This window comes from Lactuca virosa, chromosome 4 (genome assembly GCF_052849685.1).
Source record: "Lactuca virosa cultivar CGN04683 chromosome 4, Lactuca_virosa_CGN04683_v6, whole genome shotgun sequence".
NCBI classification, from domain to species: domain Eukaryota; kingdom Viridiplantae; phylum Streptophyta; class Magnoliopsida; order Asterales; family Asteraceae; genus Lactuca; species Lactuca virosa.
The window spans coordinates 99,712,430-99,726,285 of record NC_136429.1 but is presented as its reverse complement, the minus strand read 5'-3'; positions in this window follow the sequence as shown (position 1 = coordinate 99,726,285).

The following is a 13,856-nucleotide window of genomic DNA, read 5'->3' as shown; positions in this document are numbered from 1 at the left end:
GGTCCTAACTTATTTTTTTAATTCGGAAGGTCCCTACTGTTTGTTTTTGTTACGCGCTTGGTCCATGTCTTATCTAAAAAGACTATTTTCCCTTGATTTTTTAATTTATTTAAATAAACACACCCCCAACCTCACCTCTCGCCTTACCTTACTTACCCCACCATTTTTTTCTATTTAAATAATAGTCTTTTTAGGTAAGATAGAGACCAAGCACGTAACAAAAACAAACAGTAGGGACCAAGCGCGTAACAAAAAGAAATAGTAAAGATCTTCCGAGTTAAAAAAAAAAATAAGTTATAGACCAAGCGCGCAAATTACCCCAAACCATAGGGACCATTCGTGTAATTTACTCCTAATGTTCCTAATGTAATAAGTGAGGTGGACTATATAATGTTTGAATATGTGTATTACTTTAGCCATTTTATAATGAGTTATATAAATGATATTTTAAATTAATATAGGATATTATACTTTTTATATAAAAATATTTACTAATTATGATTTAATAACAATAATATCTATTTTTAATATGTTTTGTAATGAAAATAGATAAGAGCCAATATATTCATTTGGTTTGTTACGAGACATCCAATTTTCACTTAAGGTTGATTTTATGTTGTTATATCGAGATTTTAAAGTAAAAACCGATTAAAAAATATTAATTATAGTTAAAGATGATATTGTATACTTCTCATTTATGATTAATAAATATGTTATTATTATTATATACGTTATTTTAATTCGTTAACCGTGTAATACACGGGTCATAAAAAAACTGTCTAATATGTCTTCAAAAATATTTTTATATATTTATTTTAATCAAAGATTATAATTTTACATAACTAAAAAAACATAAATCTTTTTAATTAATAATTTATTGAAAGTAATTAATTAATAATTACGAGTTTTTACTATAAAAATTTAATTAGTTTTGTAACTGTGGTTCCTACAGGCTATAACCTAGTACGTTATAAGTTACTAGGATATTTTTCGTTTTTTCTCTTTATGAAAAACCAAGATGTCATACAATTTTGGAAATATTGATTCATTATATAGGGGTGGATCTTGATTCATTCCTACGGAAGAGGGGCAAATCATTCTCACTTTACATCAGGGGCGGACGTAGGATTTCATAGTAAGGATGTCACGGGAAAGCCAGGGGTTGCACGATAGCAGAAAAAAATCAAAATTTTTTGAAAACTTTTACACTATGTCCGGAAAAGTCAAAAGTTGCACATGTCACTGTGTGCCCTATACTAAAACCGCCCGTGCCTTACATCCTCACCTTACATGATATATCAATTAATTGATTTTTGTATCAGGAATTTTTCTTTATTTGTTTTTTTATATGATTAATAAATTTAAACTAAAGCCCCATTTGATAGACATCTTTTCAGGTCCAAACAGATTTTTCTGGCTGAATGGACGGGAAAGACTGTTTGATATGCACAAAAAAATGGGTCTTTTCCAGAAAGCTCAAAAACCTTATATTTATAGCAGAATAGGCTGGAAAGACAATTGTGCCCCAAACTCCACCTGTTTCTTTCATTGATTATTAATTTATTTTAAATAGTTTTTTAATTTCTTTTTTATTGGATTAGTATTTTTTTTATTTGATGATTATATATTAATAAATATTATTTTTAATATATAATATTTATGTATTAATTAATATTAATTTTTTGGATTATTAATTTCTTTTAAATAGTTCTTTTTTTATTTCCTTTCTATTGATTAATTCTTTTTATTGAATTGTTATATATTAATAAATATTATTTATAAATATATAATATTTATATATTAATAAATATTAGTTTATTGGATTATTAATTTCTTTTAGTTAATTTTTTAATTTATTTTTATTGGATTAATTCTTTTTTTTGGACAACATCACTATCATCCTAATATATTTTTTATAAAAAAAAAAAAGTCCATTCATCCCACCACTATCAGACATAAACAAAGTCAAGAATCACATGTTGAGTTATAAAAAAAACTAAAATTGCTAGAAAGAATAACAACGTAACATCAACTTGAAAAAAAAAACTAAAAACAACTTAATCGACATTCTATTTGGATTTTTAAATGATTATTGTGTAATTTTGATTTTGTATGACAATTTGTATGTTTTTATATTTATTCAGCAACTTCATCCATCACAGTATAGAACAGCAGGGTAATATTCTCATTGTTCATCATTCAGCACATTTAATAAGATGTACAATCAAACAACAGTTTCTTTCCCAACCAGAAAACTTTCACATACAACACTTTCCCGGACATAAACTATCAAACGACATCTAAGCGTATATTAATGAAAATGATTATTATAAACAGATTACTTAATAAAAATGATTAACTTTTTTGTTTGGGGAAATTGCATATTTGTCCGGAAACAGGGCCGACCCAAGACCAGGGTGAGCTGGGCCATAGCCCAGGGAGCAAACTGATAGGGGGCATCAGATTGTACGGAGCTATTATGGGTATTATGTCATTTAGGCAAAATCTTTTATCCATAAAATTAGGGGTGAGCAAAAACCGAACCGTCCAAAGAAAAACCGATCAAACCGCAATAAACTGCATCCGAGAAACCGAAACCGATGCAAAAACCGATGGTGCGGATTTTATTTTTACAAAAACCGAATTTATTGGTGCGGAGCTTAAATGAACCCTTAAACAGTACTAGAAGTTAACTAAACAAGTTTAACATTTATGAATTGACTAGATGTACAAGATAGAAGTTTCGGGTTGTCACATTTAGTAATCATAATTAATAGTTAGAACAATGCCTAAATCGAACTATTCAAAATCACTTCACTGGAAATGCGACGATTGCATGGAAAGTACCATCACATTATTTAATAAATTTACCTCAGCGCGATAATGGAGCATACGATGAACATCAGATCAGACACTATCTTTAACGTCTTAAAAATCACTATTGTGCCATTGAGGATGACCTGGATCTCTTCTGTAAGCTCCAGGCGGCGTTGATTCTGGATTTTTCAGTATGAGGATTACAAAAACAGTCAATAAGGTGCTCTGAATCGACAACATTTATGAACATCAACTCTGTATTCAAGCCCTAATTATGTCTCCAGTTCATGCAAGAAATTTACGATCTAGAAGTAGCAAAACAACGAATTGTTATTCTAATTTCGTTTACACGTGTAACATCCGGATTCCCAGGTATTCTATGATGTTCATTTATTTTTGAGTTTTGAGGAGGGACTCGACGAGTTGACGCCTAGACTCGGCGAGTAGGATCGCGATTTGCTGACTGGATTAATGAAGGGACTCGACGAGTCGATGGGTGGACTCGACGAGTCCGCGATGTGGACAGAAACCCTAAATCTGCGGGCCTGAGCCCTATTTAAAGGACCTTATAGCCCTCATTTGCGGCTACCAGTCCAGAGAGAGAGACCCTAGAGAGCTAGAACGAGTTGTGTGAGAGAGGAAGCCATTTTAACCCCTTTTTGGTGTTGTTTTGCAAAGAAGGAGGTGTTTCCAGCATTAGGAAGTCAAGGGGATTGCTATTCTGTGGATTTCCAGCTTGGATCTGCAACTTTGAGGTAGTAAATCGACCCCCATTTCTCTGTTGGTTTAAGATCCTTGAATGTTAGGGTTTTCTATACCCTTTATTGGCTTGAAATGTTGAGTATGATGTCCCTTTGAGTGTTAGACTCTGGATCTGGACCTCTAGAGGTCCAGAGGACCTTATCCATCCTGCTTTATGTTGGTTCATAGAGGGAATGAGACTATATTGCCATTTTAGTAGTTATTTCACCAAAAGAAGCCTTGGGTACATTGCATGTGAACCAAAATTCGACCTTTACGTGGTTATTCGTCGTGGGGAAGACAGATCTATAGTTTGGAGAAGCAGATCTGACCTCAGAAGGTCATTTGAGTGTTACCATGGAAGTAACTCGTCGAGTACATGAGTGGACTCGACGAGTCGAGTCGGGGTTGCCCGCGATTCGTGACAGGCGTAACTCATCGAGTGAAGGGATGACTCGACGTGTCAAGTGAGTGTGGAAGGATTCAAAGGATTCGTATGGACTCGCCGAGTCGCCCGTGTGCACTCGACGAGTCGGGTCAATGTTTGACCGTTGATTAAAGTTGACTTCGTTGACTTTTAGGGTTGAGTCAATGTTTGGACTTGTGAGCCATTGGAGGGGTAGAATGGTCTTTTACCCTTCTTAGAGAACTTAGAGAGGGATTAGCCTAGTCTTTAAAAGTCATATTAATCAGAGTAATTATTTTATGTGACTAGGCGAAGGCTAGATCAGTATTTCCGAGTTCGAGGTTTACCGAGTTATCCAAGATGAGTCTTCTCACTATATTTTACCTTGAGTGGTAAATAGAGTTATGTAACGGTAATTTTTTTTTTATTTTTTTTTAGGTTATTAAAGTTTCGGAAATAATTATTAAAAAAAGAATTTTTGGATTTTTCCTTTTAAAATTATTTTTAGATATGGTCTTACGGTTTCACAAAATAGCATGGTCTCAAATGAACCTGAACACACACACACACACACACACACACATATATATATATATATATATATATATATATATATATATATATATATATATATATATATATATAATTATACTTTGTGAGTTTCTTACTTTGTGTTTGTAACTTAGTAACTATGTGTAAAGAGTACGTGAGATACAACTTGAATGCTTACAGGTGCAAATTGAATGAGTTTAGGGCTACGGTTTGCAGATGAAATAATCAAGTGAGATTATTGTTTGCAAATTAAATGATTAAGTAATCAACGTTAAAAACATAAAAGTGTGGTTTCTAAACCATGACATACATTTATAAATCTTTATATGAATATCACGGTTAAAAAAAACGCACCAGTAAACATAAAAAACTGAACAATATGCTTGACTCGGTTTAAAACCGATACCGAACCGATACAAACCGAAACCGCATTTGAAAATCATAAAACCGAACCATTGAAAAACAGCACCCAACGGTTTCTAAAATGCAACAACCGCACATTGCGATTTGTGGTTCAGTTTGACCCTAAAACCGCACCATGCTCACCCATACATAAAATGGTTCAGTCCATGAGTCCAACAAAAATGGAGGGCATCGAGTTCGACACCTGAAGGCGCAAATCACAATTTGGCACGTTTCTCCCAAAGTTAGCACGCCATTAAAGAATATGAGGCATTGAAGAAGATGGGGTATAGGGGAAAACGAGGAGACGGGGCCTAACAATAACATTGATTCAAATGAGTTGTTGGTGATCTCAAATTTTTTTTTTTTAAAAAAAACACTATGTTTCGCAGATTCTCAAAGTCGCTATATCTTCAGATCTCGCTCTCTCTACCTCATTTTCTTCTTTGAAACCGGTGCCTAGATGGTTTTCATTTTTTCTTAGGTGCTATTTGTTTTTTGTCTGCAGATCTTTTTGGCCTCTTATATCTGTGTGGTGCAGACCACACCCAAACATTAGACTTCGCAGATCGTTTGTTTTTTGAAGACTACAGACCTAAAATGGTCCGTTTGTCCTCTTCTTGGCGCAGATGTGGACCATAGTCTTCAAAGCTCTTCAGACATCTTCTATTCTAAAAAAACACATATATCTTTGTTTTTTTTTTAAAAAAAACTTAGATTTATTCCAACTTTATCTATTATAAACAATTTTTAATAAAAAAAATTACAATACTTAAAGAAAAAAGGTTCGACGACACAATCATGATATTTGTGACAAATTTATAAATAAAGATTTAATCACAATAAGGTCATTAGAGTTGTTTATATAGACATGAAAAAAAATCTTAATATTGTCTTATATTTTTTGTGTCAAATTTTATAAAACATTATTTAATGCAGTATCACTCATTTCTTGGGAAAAATATTTATGTCTAGTTTTTAATTGATTTAATTGAAAAAGTAAAATGAAAATTTTGAAAATTTTCATTTAAAATAAAAGTTTATTTCCATACATATTATGTGTTAAATCTTTTATCCATAATTAAAATGTTTAGTTATAACTTTACGACAAAAGTTTGTTTGTTTTTATCAAATATATACATTAATTCGTACAATTTTATTTTCACTTTTTATACAGTAATACATAAAAGTTGATCTACACTTGTTAATTATCTATAATAAAGTCATAAAATTATTGAAAACTCTTTTAAGTTTTTTTTTCTTAAAATAAGTTTAAATAGATTTTAGCTTATTCTAACAGAATGCAGATGTTAAAAAACAAACAATCTTCTTCTTCTTTGAGATTGCAGATGTTTGGTCCACCTCTTCTACTGCAGAAGTGATCCGCAGACTGCATACATTTTACCTCAGAAAAAACAAATAACATCTTAGTCACCAGCGTAACTGCCTTCATGCTTCTTTCGTTATCGTTCATTGGTTTTATTTACTTCTCAGTAGTGTAGATTTTTCAAAATAACCAACAAATGAACAAAAAAGTTTTTTTTTTTGACTTTTGGGTTAAAATTAGAAGAAAACATGTAAAGGATAATAAATCTAGCTTTTTAATTACATAACGTCAAACTTTGTGATAATTATCGTTTGTTGTTTTTCAAATACATATTGTGTGTTGTTTTTATTGTTTAAAGATTTCAACTTTCATTGTTTATTTGTTGCCGTTTTTACTTTTGTTGGGTTTTAGTTTGTAAAATTATTGTTTAATATTTTGTAGTCTTATAAATGTGTGTTTTTTTGGTAGTATGTTTAGTGGTATTCGGCCATAATCGTTTTTTAACTGTTTTTATCACGTTTTAGGATTAATAATTGACGGGAGTTTAAAGAAGAAAGGATACGTAATATTTGTCTAGTTAGTTTATATCTTGTTTTAGCCTTTTCTTTTTCTGAGTAACTATTGTTTAGTAATATATGAAAATTAGATGCTAAGTGGAGTTTCCGGTCTAGTCTGTTTTATAAGTACATAATTTTACTGTATACATGACCATGTCTGATCTTGTGGTTCTATTAGGAGTATTTACTATTTAATCACTTGTTAGATGCTATTTTTGGATTGCCACAAAAGGTTCATTACAATTTTGGGTTGGTTGGGTTGGATTCTCTTGGGTTTAAGTTTTTATTGGTTTTGGATTGCATTCTTGAATAGTTTTTTTTTTTTTTTTTTTGTTTTGTGCGTGCTAAATCCGGAATGGTATGGAATTTATTTTTTTTTGTCAAAAAATGCTTATAATATGACATAACATTATTAGGACATTGTCGGAATAACGTTATGTCATATTATAAGCATTTTTCTAACACAAAAAATACATTCAAGACCATTCCGGATTTCGGACAACAAAAAAACTATTCAAGAATCTCAAATCCGATTAACAATTGCATACTTTTAAAAATGTATGTTTTTACCTAAAATCTAACAAAAAGTTAAAACTTAACAAACGAGAAATAGATATGATATGAAAGCTTTAATGTGACATCTTATTGAAAAGATGTGATATTAACAATGCAGAGTGACCATTTCGAATATAATTAAAGAGAATTTATTTGGTACAAATTAGAAAAAATACACATCGTATGTTTTAATCAATCCATAATGACTTATTCCGGATAAAAATATTATTTTCAAAACCCAAAAAACTTGTTCATTTTGACTAAATCTGTCATTTATAATGCTCCATTTTGTTAATATCTCTTTATTTAGAATTATACTACGATATATTTTTATGTTATGCCAAAATATAAAAGTATGGTAATATTGATAAATGTATTTTGTTAAAAAGTAATTAAGTTCTTGTAAATTAGGGATAATCGCAATACACTATATTATTATGGGAGATATAGGAACCAAAATGAACCGGGACCGATTGAGAACCAAATTTGTAATTTGGTTCCTTCATATCAACAAATTCAGTTCTCAATTTTCTGGACCTTAACGACTATGACTGAGCAAAATACTCGTTGGAACTCACCGAACGAGAAACGATTTAATTCAATTCAGTTCTCAGTTCCACCATGTCCATAAAATTAGTTCTCTATTTCTCAGCTCCGATTTGTTTCGGTCCGGTTCTGGAACCGAGCTCACCCCAAGATGATATAAAATGTATATTTTGTCTGAAAAAATATTTTTGATGTAACATAAAGTCGGTCAGAAAGAAGTCCAAAATGCTCCATTTAGTCATTTTTAAAAATGACTTAAAAGTTGATTACAAAGAGATAAACTTATTTTTTTTATGATTATTGTAGCGACTTTTCCTTTTAAGATGTTATCAACAATGGAACAACTACGTAAATGCACTTTTGCATTATATTAGCTAATACTATATATCATCCATGGTAATAATTGAGTCAAGTTAATTTGCAAAACAGACTAAGATTTAATTTGATTTTAGCAGCTCAATTTAGCTCAACGATCTTTATCTTGTGATGTTTTGCAGCCGATACCCGTCAAATACATGCTAATTGTAATTTAAAGCTTTAAATTTTCAGTGACTATGACTCTGCTCAATTTTTTGTTATAAAAATGTTACTCTATTCATTTCTAAATCCCATCAGACTATTTTAATTTGATTAGAAGTATGACACCACCGTCTTGCTGATTTATGGCGTGTATTACCTTCACCCAAAAAAAAAAAAAAAAAATAAGTCTATCATTGTAAAATGATGTCTCTGTTTAGCTAAAATAACCATATTAGTAGCAATCAAACCACCGTCTTGACGAATTATAGGGGGTGACATAGTGACAATAATAGAAAAGTATATAAAGAATGCAAATACTTTAAGGAACTTTCTCTATTTACACGAAAGCCTCCATAAAACACTTCAAATATCCTCAATTTACATAGTCATAACTCATAAGTCCTCTCAAAGTTGATCTTAAAAATCATAATGGTCTGCTATAGTACGTTAGACCATAAAAATATTTCATTTACCATCATGTACCCATATAAGATCTTCCTTGCTTGAATAAAAGCACTCACCGATGAGTAACTACAAATTCTTCTGTAGATTCAAAAATCAATTAGCATAATTTATTTCATTTACTAACACAAACATGTTTTTGTATGTTTCTTAAATATTTAAGTTTAACTATTAGCCTAGAAGAAGTGGTAGCATGTTTTACCATCATGTACCCATATAAGATCTTCCTTGCATTATTTTTCAAACTTAAATAAATTATATTTTTATAAAACACAAACATTCCATATTAAATAAAAAAAGTTACAAAATGACTTGAAACATGACTAAAAAATATTTTAGAGATAAAATTGCATTAAATATATATTTTGTCCCTAAATATTCAAAGATTATGGGTGTAAAATGACAGGTCATTATTGTAAATAAAAAAGTGATAATTATAAGCATTTAGAGTTTGTAGTTGGTTAAGGGTCTCAAAATGTTTTATTAGATAAAGGTCGGGGACTATTATAGTAAATTGGGGTAAATGTGAGTATGGGATGGTTAATAACTAAAATCGAACCCCAACCAATTTATTCGGTTAATAATTTTTGTTAACCATTAATATGTGGTTAAAATCAGTTTTGGTTAATGGTTAAGTTGGTTAATTCAGGTGTGGTTATCGGTTAACCAAAAATATTAGAAAAAATAAATTTATTTTTAAGATAATATGACATCAACTATGGGTGAAAGCACTTAAAATATTTTGGACTTGCATTAAACCATTAACCTCGATTAGCACATTCCAGACTTCAGTATCTCAAATTTATATAAAACTTTATTAAATTAAATACAATATATAATAGACAAAGATGAAAAAAAAAAAAAAAAAGTCAAGTGTTGGTCAAAAGTCAAACTCGGAAGAGAACTTGTGCATAACATGCTATCAAGTATCAAGCCAAAAACTCCGGATTGGACTTTAATTTCCCTAAAGCAACAACGAACAAAGTCACCAAAATTGATGCAAACACAATAGATAAATAAACAAAAGAGCCGAAGTAAAACAGAAAGAAATGAATACACATATTTATATTCCGAGCTGAATATTACTTATCTTCCTCGGTCGGTACGCTGGAGCGTTTTGCGACAAAAATAAATGATTGATCTATAATTCTCTCAATCTCAACATTTTTTTTTCAAATGAATTTACATCTATATATATATATATATATATATATATATATATATATATATATATATAATTCACTATTGGAATGCCTACTTTGTCACACATTAATAACATGAAAATAGCTAATTTTTATAAATTGGTGATGTTTTAGGATATGAAGAATACAGATATATGACGAGTATAGAGAAAGAGTACCACGTGGCCTTACAGAAAGAGTACCACGTGGCCTTTTAGGAAGATTTTTTATTCCAAACTAAAATCATAATAAACTCCATATAAAACTATTTTCATAAAACTGCACACTCTTATAGCGGCGGAGAACGTCGACCAGATGGAGGAGCCCTACCGCCGGCGGCCCTTAATTTCCGGTACCCCATTGTAGCAGATTTCAATCCATGTTCTAATGGAGCCTTGACTTTGTTCAAACCAGCGTTGACTGCTGCCATCGTCGAGTTTCCCAACGCATCCATCGCAATAAGACAAACGATTGTCGAGTAAGAGATACCTAAAATAAAACAAATCGCTATCTTTCCAGCTCTCTGATTTTCAGTGGTAAACAGCAATAAGCAAAACCCAATTTGCATCATCAAAAGCGATATAAGCAACAACACTGTTCTAGATGCAAACAATATCCCCCTCACTTTTGTACTTTTTATAAGAAATAAAGCAGAGTCAGTATGTATAACAATCAGCGCGCTTCCAAATGCAGCACATGCGAATCCCAAATAGATGGAATACAAACTGGTATCCTTGGCGTGGATTCCCCAGAATTGATGTATAGCGCCAGTAGCAGTAGCTAAAAAGATAGCACAAGTAGTAGAGTAAACTGTTCCAGCATTCCTGTTAATTGCGGTAGCATTTCTATCCACGAAACGATAGTGATCGAGTAAAACTAAGATACCGATTAGGATGATACCTGAGTATACTACGGCACACATGATAATACTTTGCGTAAACTCTCTACGCAGGAGATGAACATAAACGAGGTATGAGTGAAGATGATCGAGATCCAGAGAAGTAGCTCCCTCAAGAGCATCATTAGTTTCTTAACGTTTGGACTTCGTGTGGTGGTCAACAGGACGAGATTAGTATAGATCGTAAGGATGGAACTGCAGATTGCAGCGATTGCGAACCAAACATAGACCGTAAAAAGAGTAGATTCGGTTTTTACCGCTTTCGCGTAGAACTGGTGTACACCAGTTACGGATGAAATTAGGAAAATAGCGATGGATAAGGAATACGGAGCCCCCGCCAACTTGTTGTCGACATCGCCAGGTTGATTTTCGTTTCCTGAGGCAGCTCCCCCTCGAATCTCCATTGATTGGAATGAGCGTGAAGTGGAATCAGATTCTAACGTCATTTTTCTCAATGATTTGCAGATTGTGAAGGTAGGTGGTGATGCAGCAGAGCAGATCTGTATATACTCTAACCAATAACGGATTTAGTCACACACCAGACCTCGGGGGGTGGGGGGGGTTAGCCACACTAATTTCCAATGATTTTTATTTACACCCCTTTCAACTTTTAATAAACAGTGTCCAGTCATTTAGTGTATATATGTCCCATCATCAACAATCCAATTTAACTGAACTGGACTATTCTAGATTGCATGTGCTTGTACATTATGCTTTGCTAGAGATAAATTAGTGTGCCAATTATATATGTTACCTGGATTAAATTTGTATGCTTCCCCTGTTAAAAGTGCAATTTATTGAAGAATAATTTGATATGCATATGGCGTTTGTACATGATAATTAAAGAAAAATAAGTTTGTTTGCATATACATAATATGTGACTGGAGCAAGTAAAGAAAAAAATTCAATACATTTCACGTGTCTTCTTTGCCACAAATGAGTTTTGTCTTCATGATTGCAATATGAGAGTCCAAATGCATATGAGGCTTGTACATCATGTTTAAAAAAAAAGGATAAAACTGTAAAAATGGTCTCTGTAGTATGTATTTTTTCTGAGGTTTAGTTCAAACCTCGACTTTTTTGACTTTGTGGTCATTTTGAGCTAGTTTCGTTGCGGATTTGGTCCCTTAGTAAACTGAAATGAATTTAATACCCTTGGGGTATTTATTTTCTATTTTTCTTTCAGTCTTTTATGTTTAATACTTATTTATTCATTTTTTTGGAAATGGAGCTTCCCTAACGAGGGTTTTCGGGCCAGGTTTCGCGCACCGACTAATCACCCGCTGCAACATGAGGCTTTACCTCATGCCCTGGAGTTACTGCAGACGAACCTCCATGACAACAGAGGCTAGGTAGTGCCAGTATTTGAACATATGTCAATAGGTTATCCACCATATCTTCCACATGCCTTACCAAGTCACCACATGCCCTGGAGTCATTTTTTTATTCATTTTAATAATTAAGAAAATGAGAGGGGTCTCTCTCTCTCTATCTATCTATCTATCTATCTATCTCTCTCTCTCTCTCTCACTATATATGTGTTTATGATATCTGAAAATGAAAATTCAACATCACATAGATCAGGGTCGAGTTCTATCTTCTCCCTCTAATTTTTGTTGGTCTAAATAAGTTTGAAGAACATCATATTCAAATTTGGGTACAAGTACATATAATGTTTAGATCTGGGGTTCAAGAACAAATCCTTAAAACAGATGTGGAAACAAGTTTTTGGAAATGAGCTTCAAGAACAAACATTAAGTTGCTTCACATGCTTCCGAAGAACTTGAATCCCCAAATCAAAACTAGAATAGATGTGGAATCAGGCGCCTGAAGTTGCACGAGGTGAAGAATAAGGGTTCATATCTGATGTTCAAAATCATGGCTTCCACCAAATCACCCTTCCCAACTTCAGATTTGTTCATATCTTGAAGACAAAACAGATCTGATGGAGGTCTCTATCTCATCTCAGCACCATTTATGGCAGCTCAAACGATTTTTCAAATCCACTGCCATTTAGGGTTTCAACCGCCCGTCTCTCTTCTTCTCCGGGGATGTTGTTGTTCCAGCTCTGAAACGATGGTTTGCAAGCTCAAAAAATAGGAAACTACACCCTCTTTCCTCTCACCTGCAAATCAACTTCGATCCTCTATTGTAAACCCTAGCAACTAGAAACCACCATCGTTCCGGTCTGCAACTCGACGAAGATGATGGTTGAGCCGCTGTAAACCGGAGCTTCGTCTTTACTGATATGCATCTTTGTTAGGTGCATAAATTGCACCTTTTCATAAGCTAATTTCATGTTTATTTATAGCATTGCATTGCATTTTTAGTGTAATATTCATTCATTTTGCATTTAAGGACATTATCGAGGATCTATCGATATTTCACCATTTTTTGTGGATGTTTCAGGGTGATTTGAAGATTGGAGCATGCTTAGGATGGTCAAGGGAAGCTCTCGGTGAAATTTCGGAACTTTCTGAGCTACATTGAAGAAATGAAGAAAATCAGGAATTGACTTTTATGAACTGCATTACACGGCCCGCGCTTTGGCAAGGCATACGTTACGCGGCCGCGCTTTGGAAGTATTTCAGCACATCAGAGTCATTACACGGCCGTGTAATCGCAAGGCATACGTTACACGGGCCGTGTAACGTGATCTGATCAAAATTTGAATTCTTAACTTCCGATTTATCATGTTCTTCTGGCATGTTCCAACATAACTTCGACAAGAGACTTCAAGGGGGCGATTTTGGTGTATCATATCATCATCTAGCATCTTGGAAACACTTTATTTTACATTTTGTAAGTTAATTTGAAGATCAAACTAGTTGAATTTGTAGTTTAACTTAGACATGTGTGGCTGATTTCTTTATCATTTCTGATTCTGGATTCC